Raw genomic sequence first — 21,167 nt, forward strand, 5'->3', positions numbered from 1 at the left:
AGAGGGAGAAGTTGGAGGATGAGGGAGAAGTTGGAGGATGAGGGAGAAGTTGGAGGAAGAGGGAGAAGTTGGAGGATGAGGAAGAAGTTGGAGGAAGAGGGAGAAGTTGGAGGAACAGGGAGAAGTTGGAGGAGGAAGAGGGAGAAGTTGGAGGACGAGGGAGAAGTTGGAGGAAGAGGGAGAAGTTGGAGGAAGAGGGAGAAGTTGGAGGAGGAAAAGGGAGAAGTTGGAGGAAGAGGGAGAAGTTGGAGTAGGAAGAGAGAGAAGTTGGAGGAGGAAGAGGGAGAAGTTGGTGGAAGAGGGAGAAGTTGGAGTAGGAAGAGTGAGAAGTTGGAGGAAGATGATTGAGAATTTGGAGGAGGGAGAAGTTGGAGGAAGAGGGAGAAGTTGGAGGACGAGGGAGAAGTTGGAGTAGGGAGACGTTGGAGGAGGAAGAGGGAGAGGTTGGAGAATGAGGGGGAAGTTGGAGGTAGAAGTTGGAGGACGAGGGAGAAGTTGGAGGATGAGGGAGAAGTTGGAGGGAGAAGTTGGAGGACGAGGGAGAAGTTGGAGGAGGAAGAGGGAGAAGTTGGAGGACGAGGGAGAAGTTGGAGGAAGGAGACGTTGGAGGAGGAAGAGGGAGAGGTTGAGGAAGAGGGAGAAGTTGGAGGATGAGGGAGAAGATGGAGGAAGAGGAAGAAGTTGGAGGAAGAGGGAGAAGTTGGAGGACAAGGGAGAAGATGGAGGAGGAAGAGGGAGAAGTTGGAGGACGAGGGAGAAGTTGGAGGAGAGAGAGGGAGAAGTTGGAGGAGAAGAGGGAGAAGTTGGAGGATGAGGGAGAAGTTGGAGGAAGAGGGAGAAGTTGGAGGGAGAAGTTGGAGGACGAGGGAGAAGTTGGAGGGAGAAGAGGGAGAATTTGGAGGAGGAAGAGGGAGAAGTTGGAGGAAGAGGGAAACGTTGGAGGAGGAAGAGGGAGATTTTGGAGGACGTGGGAGAAGTTGGAGGACGAGGGAGAAGTTGGAGGAGGAAGAGGGAGAAGTTGGAAGAAGAGGGAGAAGTTAGAGGGAGAAGTTGGAGGACGAGGGAGAAGTTGGAGGAAGAGGGAGAAAATGGAGGAAGAAGTTGAAGGAAGAAGTTTGAGGACGAGGGAAAAGATGGAGGAAGAGGGAGAAGATGGAGGAGGAAGGGGGAGTAGATGTTGGAGGAAGAGGGAGATGTTGGAGGAAGAGGGTGAAGAAGGAGGAAGAAGGAGAAGTTGAAGGAAGAAGTTGGAGGAAGAGGGAGAAGTTGGAGGATGAGGGAGAAGTTGGAGGATGAGGGAGAAGTTGGAGGAAGAGGGAGAAGTTGGAGGATGAGGAAGAAGTTGGAGGAAGAGGGAGAAGTTGGAGGAAGAGGGAGAAGTTGGGAGAAGTTGGAGGAAGAGGGAGAAGTTGGAGGAAGAGGGAGAAGTTGGAGGAAGAAGGAGAAGTTGGAGGAAGAGGGAGAAGTTGGAGGAAGAGGGAGAAGTTGGAGGACGAGGAAGAAGAGGGAGAAGTTGGAGGAAGAGGGAGAAGTTGGAGGAACAGGGAGAAGTTGGAGGAAGAGGGAGAAATTGGAGGAAGAGGGAGAAGTTGGAGGAAGAGGGAAATATTGGAGGAGGAAGAGGGAGAAGTTGGAGATGGATGAGGAAGAAGTTGGAGGATGAGGGAGAAGTTGGAGGAAGAGGGAGAAGTTGGAGTACGAGGGAGAAGTTGGAGGACGAGGGAGAAGTTGGAGGACAAGGGAGAAGTTGGAGGAGGAAGAGGGAGAAGTTGGAGGAAGAGGGAGAAGTTGGAGGAAGAGGGAGAAGTTGGAAGACAAGGGAGAAGTTGGAGGAGGAAGAGGGAGAAGTTGGATGAGGAAGAGGGAGAAGTTGGAGGAAGAGGGAGAAGTTGGAGGAGGAAGAGTGAGAAGTTGGAAGAGGAAGAGGGAGAAGTTGGAGGAAGAGGGAGAAGTTGGAGGACAAGGGAGAAGTTGGAGTAGGAAGAGGGAGAATTTGGAGGAGGGAGAAGTTGGAGGAAGAGGGAGAAGTTGGAGGACGAGGGAGAAGTTGGAGGAGGAAGAGGGAGAAGTTGGAGGAAGAGGGAGAAATTGGAGGAAGAGGGAGAAGTTGGAGGAAGAGGCAGAAGTTGGAGGAAGAGGGAAATATTGGAGGAGGAAGAGGGAGAAGTTGGAGATGGATGAGGGAGAAGTTGGAGGAAGAGGGAGAAGTTGGAGGAAGAGGGAGAAGTTGGAGGGAGAAGTTGGAGGACGAGGGAGAAGTTGGAGGACGAGGGAGAAGTTGGAGGACGAGGGAGAAGTTGGAGGACAAGGGAGAAGTTGGAGTAGGAAGAGAGAGAAGTTGGAGGAGGAAGAGGGAGAAGTTGGAGGGAGAAGTTGGAGGAGGAAGAGTGAGAAGTTGGAGGAGGAAGAGTGAGAATTTGGAGGAGGGAGAAGTTGGAGGAAGAGGGAGAAGTTGGAGGACGAGGGAGAAGTTGGAGTAGGGAGACGTTGGAGGAGGAAGAGGGAGAGGTTGGAGGACGAGGGAGAAGTTGGAGAATGAGGGGGAAGTTGGAGGTAGAAGTTGGAGGACGAGGGAGAAGTTGGAGGATGAGGGAGAAGTTGGAGGACGAGAAGTTGGAGGACGAGGGAGAAGGGGGAGGAGGAAGAGGGAGAAGTTGGAGGACGAGGGAGAAGTTGGAGGAAGGAGACGTTGGAGGAGGAAGAGGGAGAGGTTGAGGAAGAGGGAGAAGTTGGAGGATGAGGGAGAAGGTGGAGGAAGAGGGAGAAGTTGGAGGAAGAGGGAGAAGTTGGAGGACAAGGGAGAAGTTGGAGGAGGAAGAGGGAGAAGTTGGAGGACGAGGGAGAAGTTGGAGGAGGAAGAGGGAGAAGTTGGAGGATGAGGGAGAAGTTGGAGGAAGAGGGAGACGTTGGAGGACGAGGGAGAAGTTGGAGGAAGAGGGAGAAGTTGGAGGAGGAAGAGGGAGAAGTTGGAGGAGGATGAGGGAGAAGTTGGAAGAGGGAGAAGTTGGAGAAGGATGAGGAAGAAGTTGGAGGATGAGGGAGAAGTTGGAAGAAGAGGGAGAAGTTGGAGGAAGAGGGAGAAGTTGGAGGAAGAGGGAGAAGTTGGAGGAAGAGGGAGAAGTTGGAGGAAGAGGGAGAAGTTGGAGGAGGAAGAGGGAGAAGTTGGAGGAGGAAGAGGGAGAAGTTGGAGGAGGAAGAGGGAGAAGAAGGATGAGGAAGAGGGAGAAGAAGGATGAGGAAGAGGGAGAAGTTGGAGAAGGATGAGGAAGAAGTTGGAGGAGGAAGAGGGAGAAGTTGGAGGACGAGGGAGAAGTTGGAGGAGGGAGACGTTGGAGGAGGAAGAGGGAGAGGTTGGAGGACGAGGGACAAGTTGGAGGATGAGGGAGAAGTTGGAGGGAGAAGTTGGAGGACGAGGGAGAAGTTGGAGGATGAGGGAGAAGTTGGAGGGAGAAGTTGGAGGACGAGGGAGAAGTTGGAGGAGGAAGAGGGAGAAGTTGGAGGAAGGAGACGTTGGAGGAGGAAGAGGGAGAAGTTGGAGGATGAGGGAGAAGTTGGAGGAAGAGGGAGAAGTTGGAGGATGAGGGAGAAGTTGGAGGATGAGGGAGAAGTTGGAGGAAGAGGGAGAAGTTGGAGGATGAGGAAGAAGTTGGAGGAAGAGGGAGAAGTTGGAGGAACAGGGAGAAGTTGGAGGAGGAAGAGGGAGAAGTTGGAGGACGAGGGAGAAGTTGGAGGAAGAGGGAGAAGTTGGAGGAGGAAAAGGGAGAAGTTGGAGGAGGAAAAGGGAGAAGTTGGAGGAAGAGGGAGAAGTTGGAGTAGGAAGAGAGAGAAGTTGGAGGAGGAAGAGGGAGAAGTTGGAGGGAGAAGTTGGAGGAGGAAAAGTGAGAAGTTGGAGGAGGAAGAGTGAGAATTTGGAGGAGGGAGAAGTTGGAGGAAGAGGGAGAAGTTGGAGGACGAGGGAGAAGTTGGAGTAGGGAGACGTTGGAGGAGGAAGAGGGAGAGGTTGGAGGACGAGGGAGAAGTTGGAGAATGAGGGGGAAGTTGGAGGTAGAAGTTGGAGGACGAGGGAGAAGTTGGAGGATGAGGGAGAAGTTGGAGGGAGAAGTTGGAGGACGAGGGAGAAGTTGGAGGAGGAAGAGGGAGAAGTTGGAGGACGAGGGAGAAGTTGGAGGAAGGAGACGTTGGAGGAGGAAGAGGGAGAGGTTGAGGAAGAGGGAGAAGTTGGAGGATGAGGGAGAAGATGGAGGAAGAGGAAGAAGTTGGAGGAAGAGGGAGAAGTTGGAGGACAAGGGAGAAGTTGGAGGAGGAAGAGGGAGAAGTTGGAGGAGGAAGAGGGAGAAGTTGGAGGACGAGGGAGAAGTTGGAGGAGAAGAGGGAGAAGTTGGAGGATGAGGGAGAAGTTGGAGGAAGAGGGAGACGTTGGAGGACGAGGGAGAAGTTGGAGGAAGAGGGAGAAGTTGGAGGAGGAAGAGGGAGAAGTTGGAGGAGGATGAGGGAGAAGTTGGAAGAGGGAGAAGTTGGAGAAGGATGAGGAAGAAGTTGGAGGATGAGGGAGAAGTTGGAAGAAGAGGGAGAAGTTGGAGGAAGAGGGAGAAGTTGGAGGAAGAGGGAGAAGTTGGAGGAAGAGGGAGAAGTTGGAGGAAGAGGGAGAAGTTGGAGGAGGAAGAGGGAGAAGTTGGAGGAGGAAGAGGGAGAAGAAGGATGAGGAAGAGGGAGAAGAAGGATGAGGAAGAGGGAGAAGTTGGAGAAGGATGAGGAAGAAGTTGGAGGAGGAAGAGGGAGAAGTTGGAGGACGAGGGAGAAGTTGGAGGAGGGAGACGTTGGAGGAGGAAGAGGGAGAGGTTGGAGGATGAGGGACAAGTTGGAGGATGAGGGAGAAGTTGGAGGGAGAAGTTGGAGGACGAGGGAGAAGTTGGAGGGAGAAGTTGGAGGACGAGGGAGAAGTTGGAGGAGGAAGAGGGAGAAGTTGGAGGACGAGGGAGAAGTTGGAGGAAGGAGACGTTGGAGGAGGAAGAGGGAGAAGTTGGAGGATGAGGGAGAAGATGGAGGAAGAGGAAGAAGTTGGAGGAAGAGGGAGAAGTTGGAGGACAAGGGAGAAGTTGGTGGACAAGAGAGAAGTTGGTGGAGGAAGAGGGAGAATTTGGAGGAGGAAGAGGGAGAAGTTGGAGGAAGAGGGAAACGTTGGAGGAGGAAGAGGGAGATTTTGGAGGACGTGGGAGAAGTTGGAGGACGAGGGAGAAGTTGGAGGAGGAAGAGGGAGAAGTTGAAGGACGAGGGAGAAGTTGGAGGAGGAAGAGGGAGAAGTTGGAAGAAGAGGGAGAAGTTAGAGGGAGAAGTTGGAGGACGAGGGAGAAGTTGGAGGAAGAGGGAGAAAATGGAGGAAGAAGTTGAAGGAAGAAGTTTGAGGACGAGGGAAAAGATGGAGGAAGAGGGAGAAGATGGAGGAGGAAGAGGGAGATGTTGGAGGAAGAGGGTGAAGAAGGAGGAAGAAGGAGAAGTTGAAGGAAGAAGTTGGAGGAAGAGGGAGAAGTTGGAGGATGAGGGAGAAGTTGGAGGATGAGGGAGAAGTTGGAGGAAGAGGGAGAAGTTGGGAGAAGTTGGAGGAAGAGGGAGAAGTTGGAGGAAGAGGGAGAAGTTGGAGGAAGAAGGAGAAGTTGGAGGAAGAGGGAGAAGTTGGAGGAAGAGGGAGAAGTTGGAGGACGAGGAAGAAGAGGGAGAAGTTGGAGGAAGAGGGAGAAGTTGGAGGAACAGGGAGAAGTTGGAGGAAGAGGGAGAAATTGGAGGAAGAGGGAGAAGTTGGAGGAAGAGGGAAATATTGGAGGAGGAAGAGGGAGAAGTTGGAGATGGATGAGGAAGAAGTTGGAGGATGAGGGAGAAGTTGGAGGAAGAGGGAGAAGTTGGAGGACGAGGGAGAAGTTGGAGGACAAGGGAGAAGTTGGAGGAGGAAGAGGGAGAAGTTGGAGGAAGAGGGAGAAGTTGGAGGAAGAGGGAGAAGTTGGAAGACAAGGGAGAAGTTGGAGGAGGAAGAGGGAGAAGTTGGATGAGGAAGAGGGAGAAGTTGGAGGAAGAGGGAGAAGTTGGAGGAGGAAGAGTGAGAAGTTGGAAGAGGAAGAGGGAGAAGTTGGAGGAAGAGGGAGAAGTTGGAGGACAAGGGAGAAGTTGGAGTAGGAAGAGGGAGAATTTGGAGGAGGGAGAAGTTGGAGGAAGAGGGAGAAGTTGGAGGACGAGGGAGAAGTTGGAGGAGGAAGAGGGAGAAGTTGGAGGAAGAGGGAGAAATTGGAGGAAGAGGGAGAAGTTGGAGGGAGAAGTTGGAGGAAGAGGGAAATATTGGAGGAGGAAGAGGGAGAAGTTGGAGATGGATGAGGGAGAAGTTGGAGGAAGAGGGAGAAGTTGGAGGAAGAGGGAGAAGTTGGAGGGAGAAGTTGGAGGACGAGGGAGAAGTTGGAGGACGAGGGAGAAGTTGGAGGACGAGGGAGAAGTTGGAGGACAAGGGAGAAGTTGGAGGAGGAAGAGGGAGAAGTTGGAGGAAGAGGGAGAAGTTGGAGGACGAGGGAGAAGTTGGAGGACGAGGGAGAAGTTGGAAGACAAGGGAGAAGTTGGAGGAGGAAGAGGGAGAAGTTGGATGAGGAAGAGGGAGAAGTTGGAGGAAGAGGGAGAAGTTGGAGGAGGAAAGTGAGAAGTTGGAGGAGGAAGAGTGAGAAGTTGGAGGAGGAAGAGGGAGAAGTTGGAGAGGACGAGGGAGAAGTTGGAGGAGGAAGAGAGAGAAGTTGGAGGAGGAAGAGGGAGAAGTTGGAGGAAGAGGGAGAAGTTGGAGGAGGAAGAGTGAGAAGTTGGAGGAGGAAGAGTGAGAATTTGGAGGAGGGAGAAGTTGAAGGAAGAGGGAGAAGTTGGAGGACGAGGGAGAAGTTGGAGGAGGAAGAGGGAGAAGTTGGAGGAAGAGGGAGAAATTGGAGGAAGAGGGAGAAGTTGGAGGAAGAGGGAGAAGTTGGAGGAAGAGGGAAATATTGGAGGAGGAAGAGGGAGAAGTTGGAGATGGATGAGGGAGAAGTTGGAGGAAGAGGGAGAAGTTGGAGGAAGAGGGAGAAGTTGGAGGGAGAAGTTGGAGGACGAGGGAGAAGTTGGAGGACGAGGGAGAAGTTGGAGGACGAGGGAGAAGTTGGAGGACAAGGGAGAAGTTGGAGGAGGAAGAGGGAGAAGTTGGAGGAAGAGGGAGAAGTTGGAGGACGGGGGAGAAGTTGGAGGACGAGGGAGAAGTTGGAAGACAAGGGAGAAGTTGGAGGAGGAAGAGGGAGAAGTTGGATGAGGAAGAGGGAGAAGTTGGAGGAAGAGGGAGAAGTTGGAGGAGGAAAGTGAGAAGTTGGAGGAGGAAGAGTGAGAAGTTGGAGGAGGAAGAGGGAGAAGTTGGAGGAAGAGGGAGAAGTTGGAGGACAAGGGAGAAGTTGGAGTAGGAAGAGAGAGAAGTTGGAGGAGGAAGAGGGAGAAGTTGGAGGAAGAGGGAGAAGTTGGAGGAGGAGGAGTGAGAAGTTGGAGGAGGAAGAGTGAGAATTTGGAGGAGGGAGAAGTTGGAGGAAGAGGGAGAAGTTGGAGGACGAGGGAGAAGTTGGAGTAGGGAGACGTTGGAGGAGGAAGAGGTAGAGGTTGGAGGACGAGGGAGAAGTTGGAGAATGAGGGGGAAGTTGGAGGTAGAAGTTGGAGGACGAGGGAGAAGTTGGAGGATGAGGGAGAAGTTGGAGGGAGAAGTTGGAGGACGAGGGAGAAGTTGGAGGACGAGGGAGAAGTTGAAGGAGGAAGAGGGAGAAGTTGGAGGACGAGGGAGAAGTTGGAGGAGGAAGAGGGAGAGGTTGAGGAAGAGGGAGAAGTTGGAGGATGAGGGAGAAGATGGAGGAAGAGGAAGAAGTTGGAGGAAGAGGGAGAAGTTGGAGGACAAGGGAGAAGTTGGTGGACAAGAGAGAAGTTGGAGGAGGAAGAGGGAGAATTTGGAGGAGGAAGAGGGAGAAGTTGAAGGACGAGGGAGAAGTTGGAGGAGGAAGAGGGAGAAGTTGGAAGAAGAGGGAAAAGTTAGAGGGAGAAGTTGAAGGACGAGGGAGAAGTTGGAGGAGGAAGAGGGAGAAGTTGGAAGAAGAGGGAGAAGTTAGAGGGAGAAGTTGGAGGACGAGGGAAAAGATGGAGGAAGAGGGAGAAGATGGAGGAGGAAGAGGGAGAAGATGTTGGAGGAAGAGGGAGATGTTGGAGGAAGAGGGTGAAGAAGGAGGAAGAGGGAGAAGTTGGAGGAAGAGGGAGAAGTTGGAGGATGAGGGAGAAGTTGGAGGATGAGGGAGAAGTTGGAGGAAGAGGGAGAAGTTGGAGGATGAGGAAGAAGTTGGAGGAAGAGGGAGAAGTTGGAGGAACAGGGAGAAGTTGAAGGAGGAAGAGGGAGAAGTTGGAGGACGAGGGAGAAGTTGGAGGAAGAGGGAGAAGTTGGAGGAAGAGGGAGAAGTTGGAGGAGGAAAAGGGAGAAGTTGGAGGAAGAGGAAGAAGTTGGAGGAAGAGGGAGAATATGGAGGACGAGGGAGAAGATGGAGGAAGAGGGAGAAGTTGGAGGAGGAAGAGGGAGAAGTTGAAGGAAGAAGTTGGAGGAAGAGGGAGAATATGGAGGACGAGGGAGAAGATGGAGGGAGAAGTTGGAGGAACAGGGAGAAGTTGGAGGAGGAAGAGGGAGAAGTTGGAGGACGAGGGAGAAGTTGGAGGAAGAGGGAGAACTTGGAGGAAGAGGGAGAAATTGGAGGACGAGGGAGAAGTTGGAGGAACAGGGAGAAGTTGGAGGAGGAAGAGGGAGAAGTTGGAGGAACAGGGAGAAGTTGGAGGAGGAAGAGGGAGAAGTTGGAGGAAGAGGGAGAAGTTGGAGGAAGAGGGAGAAGTTGGAGGAAGAGGGAGAAGTTGGAGGAAGAGGGAGAAGTTGGAGGACGAGGGAGAAGTTGGAGAAGTTGGGGGAAGAGGGAGAAGTTGGAGGAAGAGGAAGAAGTTGGAGGAAGAGGGAGAAGATGGAGGAAGAGGGAGAAGTTGGAGGAAGAGGAAGAAGTTGGAGGAAGAGGGAGAATATGGAGGACGAGGGAGAAGATGGAGGAAGAGGGAGAAGTTGGAGGAGGAAGAGGGAGAAGTTGAAGGAAGAAGTTGGAGGAAGAGGGAGAATATGGAGGACGAGGGAGAAGATGGAGGGAGAAGTTGGAGGAACAGGGAGAAGTTGGAGGAGGAAGAGGGAGAAGTTGGAGGACGAGGGAGAAGTTGGAGGAACAGGGAGAAGTTGGAGGAGGAAGAGGGAGAAGTTGGAGGAGGACGAGGGAGAAGTTGGAGGAAGAGGGAGAAGTTGGAGGAGGAAGAGGGAGAAGTTGGAGGAGGAAAAGGGAGAAGTTGGAGGAAGAGGGAGAAGTTGGAGGAGGAAGAGGGAGAAGTTGAAGGAAGAAGTTGGAGGACGAGGGACAAGTTGGAGGAAGAGGGAGAAGTTAGAGGACGAGGGAGAAGTTGGAAGACAAGGGAGAAGTTGGAGGAGGAAGAGGGAGAAGTTGGATGAGGAAGAGGGAGAAGTTGGAGGAAGAGGGAGAAGTTGGAGGAGGAAAGTGAGAAGTTGGAGGAGGAAGAGTGAGAAGTTGGAGGAGGAAGAGGGAGAAGTTGGAGGAAGAGGGAGAAGTTGGAGGACAAGGGAGAAGTTGGAGTAGGAAGAGAGAGAAGTTGGAGGAGGAAGAGGGAGAAGTTGGAGGAAGAGGGAGAAGTTGGAGGAGGAAGAGTGAGAAGTTGGAGGAGGAAGAGTGAGAATTTGGAGGAGGGAGAAGTTGAAGGAAGAGGGAGAAGTTGGAGGACGAGGGAGAAGTTGGAGGAGGAAGAGGGAGAAGTTGGAGGAAGAGGGAGAAATTGGAGGAAGAGGGAGAAGTTGGAGGAAGAGGGAGAAGTTGGAGGAAGAGGGAAATATTGGAGGAGGAAGAGGGAGAAGTTGGAGATGGATGAGGGAGAAGTTGGAGGAAGAGGGAGAAGTTGGAGGAAGAGGGAGAAGTTGGAGGGAGAAGTTGGAGGACGAGGGAGAAGTTGGAGGACGAGGGAGAAGTTGGAGGATGAGGGAGAAGTTGGAGGACAAGGGAGAAGTTGGAGGAGGAAGAGGGAGAAGTTGGAGGAAGAGGGAGAAGTTGGAGGACGAGGGAGAAGTTGGAGGACGAGGGAGAAGTTGGAAGACAAGGGAGAAGTTGGAGGAGGAAGAGGGAGAAGTTGGATGAGGAAGAGGGAGAAGTTGGAGGAAGAGGGAGAAGTTGGAGGAGGAAAGTGAGAAGTTGGAGGAGGAAGAGTGAGAAGTTGGAGGAGGAAGAGGGAGAAGTTGGAGGAAGAGGGAGAAGTTGGAGGACAAGGGAGAAGTTGGAGTAGGAAGAGAGAAGTTGGAGGAGGAGGAGGAAGGGAGAAGTTGGAGGAAGAGGGAGAAGTTGGAGGAGGGAGTGAGAAGTTGGAGGAGGAAGAGTGAGAATTTGGAGGAGGGAGAAGTTGGAGGAAGAGGGAGAAGTTGGAGGACGAGGGAGAAGTTGGAGTAGGGAGACGTTGGAGGAGGAAGAGGTAGAGGTTGGAGGACGAGGGAGAAGTTGGAGAATGAGGGGGAAGTTGGAGGTAGAAGTTGGAGGACGAGGGAGACGTTGGAGGATGAGGGAGAAGTTGGAGGGAGAAGTTGGAGGACAAGGGAGAAGTTGGAGGACGAGGGAGAAGTTGAAGGAGGAAGAGGGAGAAGTTGGAGGACGAGGGAGAAGTTGGAGGAGGAAGAGGGAGAGGTTGAGGAAGAGGGAGAAGTTGGAGGATGAGGGAGAAGATGGAGGAAGAGGAAGAAGTTGGAGGAAGAGGGAGAAGTTGGAGGACAAGGGAGAAGTTGGTGGACAAGAGAGAAGTTGGAGGAGGAAGAGGGAGAATTTGGAGGAGGAAGAGGGAGAAGTTGAAGGACGAGGGAGAAGTTGGAGGAGGAAGAGGGAGAAGTTGGAAGAAGAGGGAAAAGTTAGAGGGAGAAGTTGAAGGACGAGGGAGAAGTTGGAGGAGGAAGAGGGAGAAGTTGGAAGAAGAGGGAGAAGTTAGAGGGAGAAGTTGGAGGACGAGGGAAAAGATGGAGGAAGAGGGAGAAAATGGAGGAGGAAGAGGGAGAAGATGTTGGAGGAAGAGGGAGATGTTGGAGGAAGAGGGTGAAGAAGGAGGAAGAGGGAGAAGTTGGAGGAAGAGGGAGAAGTTGGAGGATGAGGGAGAAGTTGGAGGATGAGGGAGAAGTTGGAGGATGAGGGAGAAGTTGGAGGAAGAGGGAGAAGTTGGAGGATGAGGAAGAAGTTGGAGGAAGAGGGAGAAGTTGGAGGAACAGGGAGAAGTTGAAGGAGGAAGAGGGAGAAGTTGGAGGACGAGGGAGAAGTTGGAGGAAGAGGGAGAAGTTGGAGGAAGAGGGAGAAGTTGGAGGAGGAAAAGGGAGAAGTTGGAGGAAGAGGAAGAAGTTGGAGGAAGAGGGAGAATGGAGGACGAGGGAGAAGGGGAGGAAGAGGGAGGAAGAGGAGGAGAGGGAGTGGGAGGAGGAAGAGGGAGAAGTTGAAGGAAGAAGTTGGAGGAAGAGGGAGAATATGGAGGACGAGGGAGAAGATGGAGGGAGAAGTTGGAGGAACAGGGAGAAGTGGGAGGAGGAAGAGGGAGAAGTTGGAGGACGAGGGAGAAGTTGGAGGAAGAGGGAGAACTTGGAGGAAGAGGGAGAAGTTGGAGGACGAGGGAGAAGTTGGAGGAACAGGGAGAAGTTGGAGGAGGAAGAGGGAGAAGTTGGAGGAACAGGGAGAAGTTGGAGGAGGAAGAGGGAGAAGTTGGAGGAAGAGGGAGAAGTTGGAGGAAGAGGAAGAAGTTGGAGGAAGAGGGAGAAGTTGGAGGAAGAGGGAGAAGTTGGAGGACGAGGGAGAAGTTGGAGAAGTTGGGGGAAGAGGGAGAAGTTGGAGGAAGAGGAAGAAGTTGGAGGAAGAGGGAGAAGATGGAGGAAGAGGGAGAAGTTGGAGGAAGAGGAAGAAGTTGGAGGAAGAGGGAGAATATGGAGGACGAGGGAGAAGATGGAGGAAGAGGGAGAAGTTGGAGGAGGAAGAGGGAGAAGTTGAAGGAAGAAGTTGGAGGAAGAGGGAGAATATGGAGGAAGAGGGAGAAGATGGAGGGAGAAGTTGGAGGAACAGGGAGAAGTTGGAGGAGGAAGAGGGAGAAGTTGGAGGACGAGGGAGAAGTTGGAGGAACAGGGAGAAGTTGGAGGAGGAAGAGGGAGAAGTTGGAGGAGGACGAGGGAGAAGTTGGAGGAAGAGGGAGAAGTTGGAGGAGGAAGAGGGAGAAGTTGGAGGAGGAAAAGGGAGAAGTTGGAGGAAGAGGGAGAAGTTGGAGGAGGAAGAGGGAGAAGTTGAAGGAAGAAGTTGGAGGACGAGGGACAAGTTGGAGGAAGAGGGAGACGTTGGAGGAAGGGGGAGAAGTTGGAGGAGGAAAAGGGAGAAGTTGGAGGAAGAGGGAGAAGTTGAAGGAAGAAGTTGGAGGAAGAGGGAGAATATGGAGGACGAGGGAGAAGATGGAGGAAGAGGGAGAAGTTGGAGGAACAGGGAGAAGTTGGAGGAGGAAGAGGGAGAAGTTGGAGGAACAGGGAGAAGTTGGAGGAGGAAGAGGGAGAAGTTGGAGGACGAGGGAGAAGTTGGAGGACGAGGGAGAAGTTGGAGGAAGAGGGAGAACTTGGAGGAAGAGGGAGAAGTTGGAGGAACAGGGAGAAGTTGGAGGAGGAAGAGGGAGAAGTTGGAGGAACAGGGAGAAGTTGGAGGAGGAAGAGGGAGAAGTTGGAGGAAGAGGGAGAAGTTGGAGGAAGAGGGAGAAGTTGGAGGAAGAGGAAGAAGTTGGAGGAAGAGGGAGAATTGGAGGAAGAGGGAGAAGTTGGAGGAAGAGGGAGAAGTTGGAGGACGAGGGAGAAGATGGAGAAGTTGGGGGAAGAGGGAGAAGTTGGAGGAAGAGGGAGAAGTTGGAGGAAGAGGGAGAAGTTGGAGGACGAGGGAGAAGTTGGAGGACGAGGGAGAAGTTGGAGGAAGAGGGAGAAGTTGGAGGAAGAGGGAGAAGTTGGAGGAAGAGGAAGAAGTTGGAGGAAGTGGGAGAAGTTGGAGGACGAGGGAGAAGTTGGAGGAAGAGGAAGAAGTTGGAGGATGAGGGAGAAGTTGGAGGACGAGGGAGAAGTTGGAGGAAGACGAAGAAGTTGGAGGAAGAGGAAGAAGTTGGAGGAAGAGGAAGAAGTTGGAGGACGAGGGAGAAGTTGGAGGAAGAGGGAGAAGTTGGAGGAAGAGGGAGATGTTGGAGGAAGAGGAAGAAGTTGGAGGAAGAGAGAGAAGTTGGAGGAAGAGGGAGAAGTTGGGAGAAGTTGGAGGAAGAGGGAGAAGTTGGAGGAAGAGGGAGAAGTTGGAGGAAAAGGAAGGAGTTGGAGGAAGAGGAAGAAGTTGGAGGACGAGGGAGAAGTTGGAGGAAGAGGGAGAAGTTGGAGGAAGAGGAAGAAGTTGGAGGAAGAGAGAGAAGTTGGAGGAAGAGGGAGAAGTTGGGAGAAGTTGGAGGAAGAGGGAGAAGTTGGAGGAAGAGGGAGAAGTTGGAGGAAGAAGGAGAAGTTGGAGGAAGAGGGAGAAGTTGGAGGAAGAGGGAGAAGTTGGAGGAAGTGGGAGAAGTTGGAGGAAGAGGGAGAAGTTGGAGGACGAGGAAGAAGAGGGAGAAGTTGGAGGAAGAGGGAGAAGTTGGAGGAAGAGGGAGAAGTTGGAGGAAGAGGGAGAAGTTGGAGGAAGAGGGAGAAGTTGGGAAAAGTTGGAGGAGGAAGAGGGAGAAGTTGGAGATGGATGAGGAAGAAGTTGGAGGATGAGGGAGAAGTTGGAGGAAGAGGGAGAAGTTGGAGGGAGAAGTTGGAGGACGAGGGAGACGTTGGAGGAAGAGGGAGAAGTTGGAGGAAGAGGGAGAAGTTGGAGGAAGAGGAAGAAGTTGGAAGAAGTGGGAGAAGTTGGAGGACGAGGGAGAAGTTGGAGGAAGAGGAAGAAGTTGGAGGATGAGGGAGAAGTTGGAGGACGAGGGAGAAGTTGGAGGAAGAGGAAGAAGTTGGAGGAAGAGGAAGAAGTTGGAGGAAGAGGAAGAAGTTGGAGGACGAGGGAGAAGTTGGAGGAAGAGGGAGAAGTTGGAGGAAGAGGGAGAAGTTGGAGGACGAGGGAGAAGTTGGAGGACAAGGGAGAAGTTGGAGGAGGAAGAGGGAGAAGTTGGAGGAAGAGGGAGAAGTTGGAGGACGAGGGAGAAGTTGGAGGACGAGGGAGAAGTTGGAAGACAAGGGAGAAGTTGGAGGAGGAAGAGGGAGAAGTTGGATGAGGAAGAGGGAGAAGTTGGAGGAAGAGGGAGAAGTTGGAGGAGGAAAGTGAGAAGTTGGAGGAGGAAGAGTGAGAAGTTGGAGGAGGAAGAGGGAGAAGTTGGAGGAAGAGGGAGAAGTTGGAGGACAAGGGAGAAGTTGGAGTAGGAAGAGGGAGAAGTTGGAGGAAGAGGAAGAAGTTGGAGGAAGAGGGAGAATTGGAGGAAGAGGGAGAAGTTGGAGGAAGAGGGAGAAGTTGGAGGACGAGGGAGAAGATGGAGAAGTTGGGGGAAGAGGGAGAAGTTGGAGGAAGAGGGAGAAGTTGGAGGAAGAGGGAGAAGTTGGAGGAAGAGGGAGAAGTTGGAGGACGAGGGAGAAGTTGGAGGACGAGGGAGAAGTTGGAGGAAGAGGGAGAAGTTGGAGGAAGAGGGAGAAGTTGGAGGAAGAGGAAGAAGTTGGAGGAAGTGGGAGAAGTTGGAGGACGAGGGAGAAGTTGGAGGAAGAGGAAGAAGTTGGAGGATGAGGGAGAAGTTGGAGGACGAGGGAGAAGTTGGAGGAAGAGGAAGAAGTTGGAGGAAGAGGAAGAAGTTGGAGGAAGAGGAAGAAGTTGGAGGACGAGGGAGAAGTTGGAGGAAGAGGGAGAAGTTGGAGGAAGAGGGAGATGTTGGAGGAAGAGGAAGAAGTTGGAGGAAGAGAGAGAAGTTGGAGGGAGAAGTTGGGAGAAGTTGGAGGAAGAGGGAGAAGTTGGAGGAAGAGGGAGAAGTTGGAGGAAGAGGAAGGAGTTGGAGGAAGAGGAAGAAGTTGGAGGACGAGGGAGAAGTTGGAGGAAGAGGGAGAAGTTGGAGGAAGAGGAAGAAGTTGGAGGAAGAGAGAGAAGTTGGAGGAAGAGGGAGAAGTTGGGAGAAGTTGGAGGAAGAGGGAGAAGTTGGAGGAAGAGGGAGAAGTTGGAGGAAGAAGGAGAAGTTGGAGGAAGAGGGAGAAGTTGGAGGAAGAGGGAGAAGTTGGAGGAAGTGGGAGAAGTTGGAGGAAGAGGGAGAAGTTGGAGGACGAGGAAGAAGAGGGAGAAGTTGGAGGAAGAGGGAGAAGTTGGAGGAAGAGGGAGAAGTTGGAGGAAGAGGGAGAAGTTGGAGGAAGAGGGAGAAGTTGGGAAAAGTTGGAGGAGGAAGAGGGAGAAGTTGGAGATGGATGAGGAAGAAGTTGGAGGATGAGGGAGAAGTTGGAGGAAGAGGGAGAAGTTGGAGGGAGAAGTTGGAGGACGAGGGAGAAGTTGGAGGAAGAGGGAGAAGTTGGAGGAAGAGGGAGAAGTTGGAGGAAGAGGGAGAAGTTGGAGGAAGAGGAAGAAGTTGGAAGAAGTGGGAGAAGTTGGAGGACGAGGGAGAAGTTGGAGGAAGAGGAAGAAGTTGGAGGATGAGGGAGAAGTTGGAGGATGAGGGAGAAGTTGGAGGAAGAGGAAGAAGTTGGAGGAAGAGGAAGAAGTTGGAGGAAGAGGAAGAAGTTGGAGGACGAGGGAGAAGTTGGAGGAAGAGGGAGAAGTTGGAGGAAGAGGGAGAAGTTGGAGGACGAGGGAGAAGTTGGAGGACAAGGGAGAAGTTGGAGGAGGAAGAGGGAGAAGTTGGAGGAAGAGGGAGAAGTTGGAGGACGAGGAAGAAGTTGGAGGAGGAAGAGGGAGAAGTTGGATGAGGAAGAGGGAGAAGTTGGAGGAAGAGGGAGAAGTTGGAGGAGGAAAGTGAGAAGTTGGAGGAGGAAGAGTGAGAAGTTGGAGGAGGAAGAGGGAGAAGTTGGAGGAAGAGGGAGAAGTTGGAGGACAAGGGAGAAGTTGGAGTAGGAAGAGAGAGAAGTTGGAGGAGGAAGAGGGAGAAGTTGGAGGAAGAGGGAGAAGTTGGAGGAGGAAGAGTGAGAAGTTGGAGGAGGAAGAGTGAGAATTTGGAGGAGGGAGAAGTTGGAGGAAGAGGGAGAAGTTGGAGGACGAGGGAGAATTTGGAGTAGGGAGACGTTGGAGGAGGAAGAGGGAGAGGTTGGAGGACGGGGGAGAAGTTGGAGAATGAGGGGGAAGTTGGAGGGAGAGGGAGAAGTTGGGAGAAGTTGGAGGAAGAGGGAGAAGTTGGAGGAAGAGGGAGAAGTTGGAGGAAGAAGGAGAAGTTGGAGGAAGAGGGAGAAGTTGGAGGAAGAGGGAGAAGTTGGAGGAAGTGGGAGAAGTTGGAGGAAGAGGGAGAAGTTGGAGGACGAGGAAGAAGAGGGAGAAGTTGGAGGAAGAGGGAGAAGTTGGAGGAAGAGGGAGAAGTTGGAGGAAGAGGGAGAAGTTGGAGGAAGAGGGAGAAGTTGGGAAAAGTTGGAGGAGGAAGAGGGAGAAGTTGGAGATGGATGAGGAAGAAGTTGGAGGATGAGGGAGAAGTTGGAGGAAGAGGGAGAAGTTGGAGGGAGAAGTTGGAGGACGAGGGAGAAGTTGGAGGAAGAGGGAGAAGTTGGAGGAAGAGGGAGAAGTTGGAGGAAGAGGGAGAAGTTGGAGGAAGAGGAAGAAGTTGGAAGAAGTGGGAGAAGTTGGAGGACGAGGGAGAAGTTGGAGGAAGAGGAAGAAGTTGGAGGATGAGGGAGAAGTTGGAGGATGAGGGAGAAGTTGGAGGAAGAGGAAGAAGTTGGAGGAAGAGGAAGAAGTTGGAGGAAGAGGAAGAAGTTGGAGGACGAGGGAGAAGTTGGAGGAAGAGGGAGAAGTTGGAGGAAGAGGGAGAAGTTGGAGGACGAGGGAGAAGTTGGAGGACAAGGGAGAAGTTGGAGGAGGAAGAGGGAGAAGTTGGAGGAAGAGGGAGAAGTTGGAGGACGAGGAAGAAGTTGGAGGAGGAAGAGGGAGAAGTTGGATGAGGAAGAGGGAGAAGTTGGAGGAAGAGGGAGAAGTTGGAGGAGGAAAGTGAGAAGTTGGAGGAGGAAGAGTGAGAAGTTGGAGGAGGAAGAGGGAGAAGTTGGAGGAAGAGGGAGAAGTTGGAGGACAAGGGAGAAGTTGGAGTAGGAAGAGAGAGAAGTTGGAGGAGGAAGAGGGAGAAGTTGGAGGAAGAGGGAGAAGTTGGAGGAGGAAGAGTGAGAAGTTGGAGGAGGAAGAGTGAGAATTTGGAGGAGGGAGAAGTTGGAGGAAGAGGGAGAAGTTGGAGGACGAGGGAGAATTTGGAGTAGGGAGACGTTGGAGGAGGAAGAGGGAGAGGTTGGAGGACGGGGGAGAAGTTGGAGAATGAGGGGGAAGTTGGAGGGAGAAGTTGGAGGACGAGGGAGAAGTTGGAGGATGAGGGAGAAGTTGGAGGGAGAAGTTGGAGGACGAGGGAGAAGTTGGAGGACGAGGGAGAAGTTGGAGGAAGGAGACGTTGGAGGAGGAAGAGGGAGAGGTTGAAGAAGAGGGAGAAGTTGGAGGATGAGTGAGAAGATGGAGGAAGAGGAAGAAGTTGGAGGAAGAGGGAGAAGTTGGAGGACAAGGGAGAAGTTGGTGGACAAGAGAGAAGTTGGAGGAGGAAGAGGGAGAATTTGGAGGAAGAGGGAGAAGTTGGAGGACAAGGGAGAAGTTGGAGTAGGAAGAGAGAGAAGTTGAGGGAGAAGTTGGAGGAAGAGGGAGAAGTTGGAGGACAAGGGAGAAGTTGGAGTAGGAAGAGAGAGAAGTTGAGGGAGAAGTTGGAGGAAGAGGGAGAAGTTGGAGGAGGAAGAGTGAGAAGTTGGAGGAGGAAGAGTGAGAATTTGGAGGAGGGAGAAGTTGGAGGAAGAGGGAGAAGTTGGAGGAAGAGGGAGAAGTTGGAGGACAAGGGAGAAGTTGGAGTAGGAAGAGAGAGAAGTTGGAGAATGAGGGGGAAGTTGGAGGGAGAAGTTGGAGGAAGAGGGAGAAGTTGGAGGACGAGGGAGAATTTGGAGTAGGGAGACGTTGGAGGAGGAAGAGGGAGAGGTTGGAGGACGGGGGAGAAGTTGGAGAATGAGGGGGAAGTTGGAGGGAGAAGTTGGAGGACGAGGGAGAAGTTGGAGTAGGGAGACGTTGGAGGAGGAAGAGGGAGAAGTTGGAGGAAGAGGGAGAAGTTGGAGGACAAGGGAGAAGTTGGAGTAGGAAGAGAGAGAAGTTGGAGGAGGAAGAGGGAGAAGTTGGAGGAAGAGGGAGAAGTTGGAGGAGGAAGAGTGAGAAGTTGGAGGAGGAAGAGTGAGAATTTGGAGGAGGGAGAAGTTGGAGGAAGAGGGAGAAGTTGGAGTAGGGAGACGTTGGAGGAGGAAGAGGGAGAGGTTGGAGGACGAGGGAGAAGTTGGAGAATGAGGGGGAAGTTGGAGGGAGAAGTTGGAGGACGAGGGAGAAGTTGGAGGATGAGGGAGAAGTTGGAGGGAGAAGTTGGAGGACGAGGGAGAAGTTGGAGGACGAGGGAAAGAAGTTGGAGGAAGAGGGAGAAGTTGGAGGACAAGGGAGAAGTTGGTGGACAAGAGAGAAGTTGGAGGAGGAAGAGGGAGAATTTGGAGGAGGAAGAGGGAGAAGTTGAAGGACGAGGGAGAAGTTGGAGGAGGAAGAGGGAGAAGTTGGAAGAAGAGGGAGAAGTTAGAGGGAGAAGTTGAAGAACGAGGGAGAGGTTGGAGGAGGAAGAGGGAGAAGTTGGAAGAAGAGGGAGAAGTTAGAGGGAGAAGTTGGAGGACGAGGGAAAAGATGGAGGAAGAGGGAGAAGATGGAGGAGGAAGAGGGAGAAGATGTTGGAGGAAGAGGGAGATGTTGGAGGAAGAGGGTGAAGAAGGATGAAGAGGGAGAAGTTGAAGGAAGAAGTTGGAGGAAGAGGGAGAAGTTGGAGGATGAGGGAGAAGTTGGAGGAAGAGGGAGAAGTTGGAGGATGAGGAAGAAGTTGGAGGAAGAGGGAGAAGTTGGAGGAACAGGGAGAAGTTGAAGGAGGAAGAGGGAGAAGTTGGAGGACGAGGGAGAAGTTGGAGGAAGAGGGAGAAGTTGGAGGAGGAAGAGGGAGAAGTTGGAGGAAGAGGGAGAAGTTGGAGGAAGAGGAAGAAGTTGGAGGAAGAGGGAGAAGTTGGAGGAAGAGGGAGAAGTTGGAGGAAGAGGGAGAAGTTGGAGGACGAGGGAGAAGATGGAGAAGTTGGGGGAAGAGGGAGAAGTTGGAGGAAGAGGAAGAAGTTGGAGGAAGAGGGAGAAGATGGAGGAAGAGGGAGAAGTTGGAGGAGGAAGAGGGAGAAGTTGGAGGACGAGGGAGAAGAGGGAGAAGTTGGAGGGAGGGAGAAGTTGGAGGAAGAGGGAGAAGTTGGAGGAAGAGGGAGAAGTTGGAGGACGAGGGAGAAGTTGGAGGAACAGGGAGAAGTTGGAGGAGGAAGAAGGAGAAGTTGGAGGAGGACGAGGGAGAAGTTGGAGGACGAGGGAGAAGATGGAGGAAGAGGGAGAAGTTGGAGGAACAGGGAGAAGTTGGGGGAGGAAGAGGGAGAAGTTGAAGGAAGAAGTTGGAGGAAGAGGGAGAATATGGAGGACGAGGGAGAAGATGGAGGAAGAGGGAGAAGTTGGAGGAACAGGGAGAAGTTGGAGGAGGAAGAGGGAGAAGTTGGAGGACGAGGGAGAAGTTGGAGGAAGAGGGAGAACTTGGAGGAAGAGGGAGAAGTTGGAGGACGAGGGAGAAGTTGGAGGAACAGGGAGAAGTTGGAGGAGGAAGAGGGAGAAGTTGGAGGAACAGGGAGAAGTTGGAGGAGGAAGAGGGAGAAGTTGGAGGAAGAGGGAGAAGTTGGAGGAAGAGGAAGAAGTTGGAGGAAGAGGGAGAAGTTGGAGGAAGAGGGAGAAGTTGGAGGAAGAGGGAGAAGTTGGAGGACGAGGGAGAAGATGGAGAAGTTGGGGGAAGAGGGAGAAGTTGGAGGAAGAGGAAGTTGGAGGAAGAGGGAGAAGATGGAGGAAGAGGGAGAAGTTGGAGGAGGAAGAGGGAGAAGTTGGAGGAAGAGGGAGAAGTTGGAGGAAGAGGGAGAAGTTGGAGGAAGAGGGAGAAGTTGGAGGACGAGGAAGAAGTTGGAGGAACAGGGAGAAGTTGGAGGAGGAAGAAGGAGAAGTTGGAGGAGGAAGAAGGAGAAGTTGGAGGAGGACGAGGGAGAAGTTGGAGGAAGAGGGAGAAGTTGGAGGAGGAAGAGGGAGAAGTTGGAGGAAGAGGGAGAAGTTGGAGGAGGAAGAGGGAGAAGTTGAAGGAAGAAGTTGGAGGACGAGGGAGAAGTTGGAGGAAGAGGGAGACGTTGGAGGAAGGGGGAGAAGTTGGAGGAGGAAGAGGGAGAAGTTGAAGGAAGAAGTTGGAGGACGAGGGAGAAGTTGGAGGAAGAGGGAGACGTTGGAGGAAGGGGGAGAAGTTGGAGGAAGAGGGAGAAGTTGGAGGAAGAGGGAGAAGTTGGAGGACGAGGGAGAAGATGGAGAAGTTGGGGGAAGAGGGAGAAGTTGGAGGAAGAGGGAGAAGTTGGAGGACGAGGGAGAAGTTGGAGGACGACGGAGAAGTTGGAGGAAGAGGGAGAAGTTGGAGGAAGAGGGAGAAGTTGGAGGAAGAGGAAGAAGTTGGAGGACGAGGGAGAAGTTGGAGGACGACGGAGAAGTTGGAGGAAGAGGGAGAAGTTGGAGGAAGAGGGAGAAGTTAGAGGAAGAGGGAGAAGTTGGGAGAAGTTGGAGGAAGAGGGAGAAGTTGGAGGAAGAGGGAGAAGTTGGAGGAAGAGGAAGAAGTTGGAGGACGAGGGAGAAGTTGGAGGAAGAGGGAGAAGTTGGAGGAAGAGGGAGAAGTTGGAGGAAGAGGAAGAAGTTGGAGGAAGAGAGAGAAGGTGGAGGAAGAGGGAGAAGTTTGGAGAAGTTGGAGGAAGAGGGAGAAGTTGGAGGAAGAGG

This window comes from Salvelinus alpinus, chromosome 8 (assembly GCF_045679555.1).
Source record: "Salvelinus alpinus chromosome 8, SLU_Salpinus.1, whole genome shotgun sequence".
NCBI classification, from domain to species: Eukaryota; Metazoa; Chordata; class Actinopteri; order Salmoniformes; family Salmonidae; genus Salvelinus; species Salvelinus alpinus.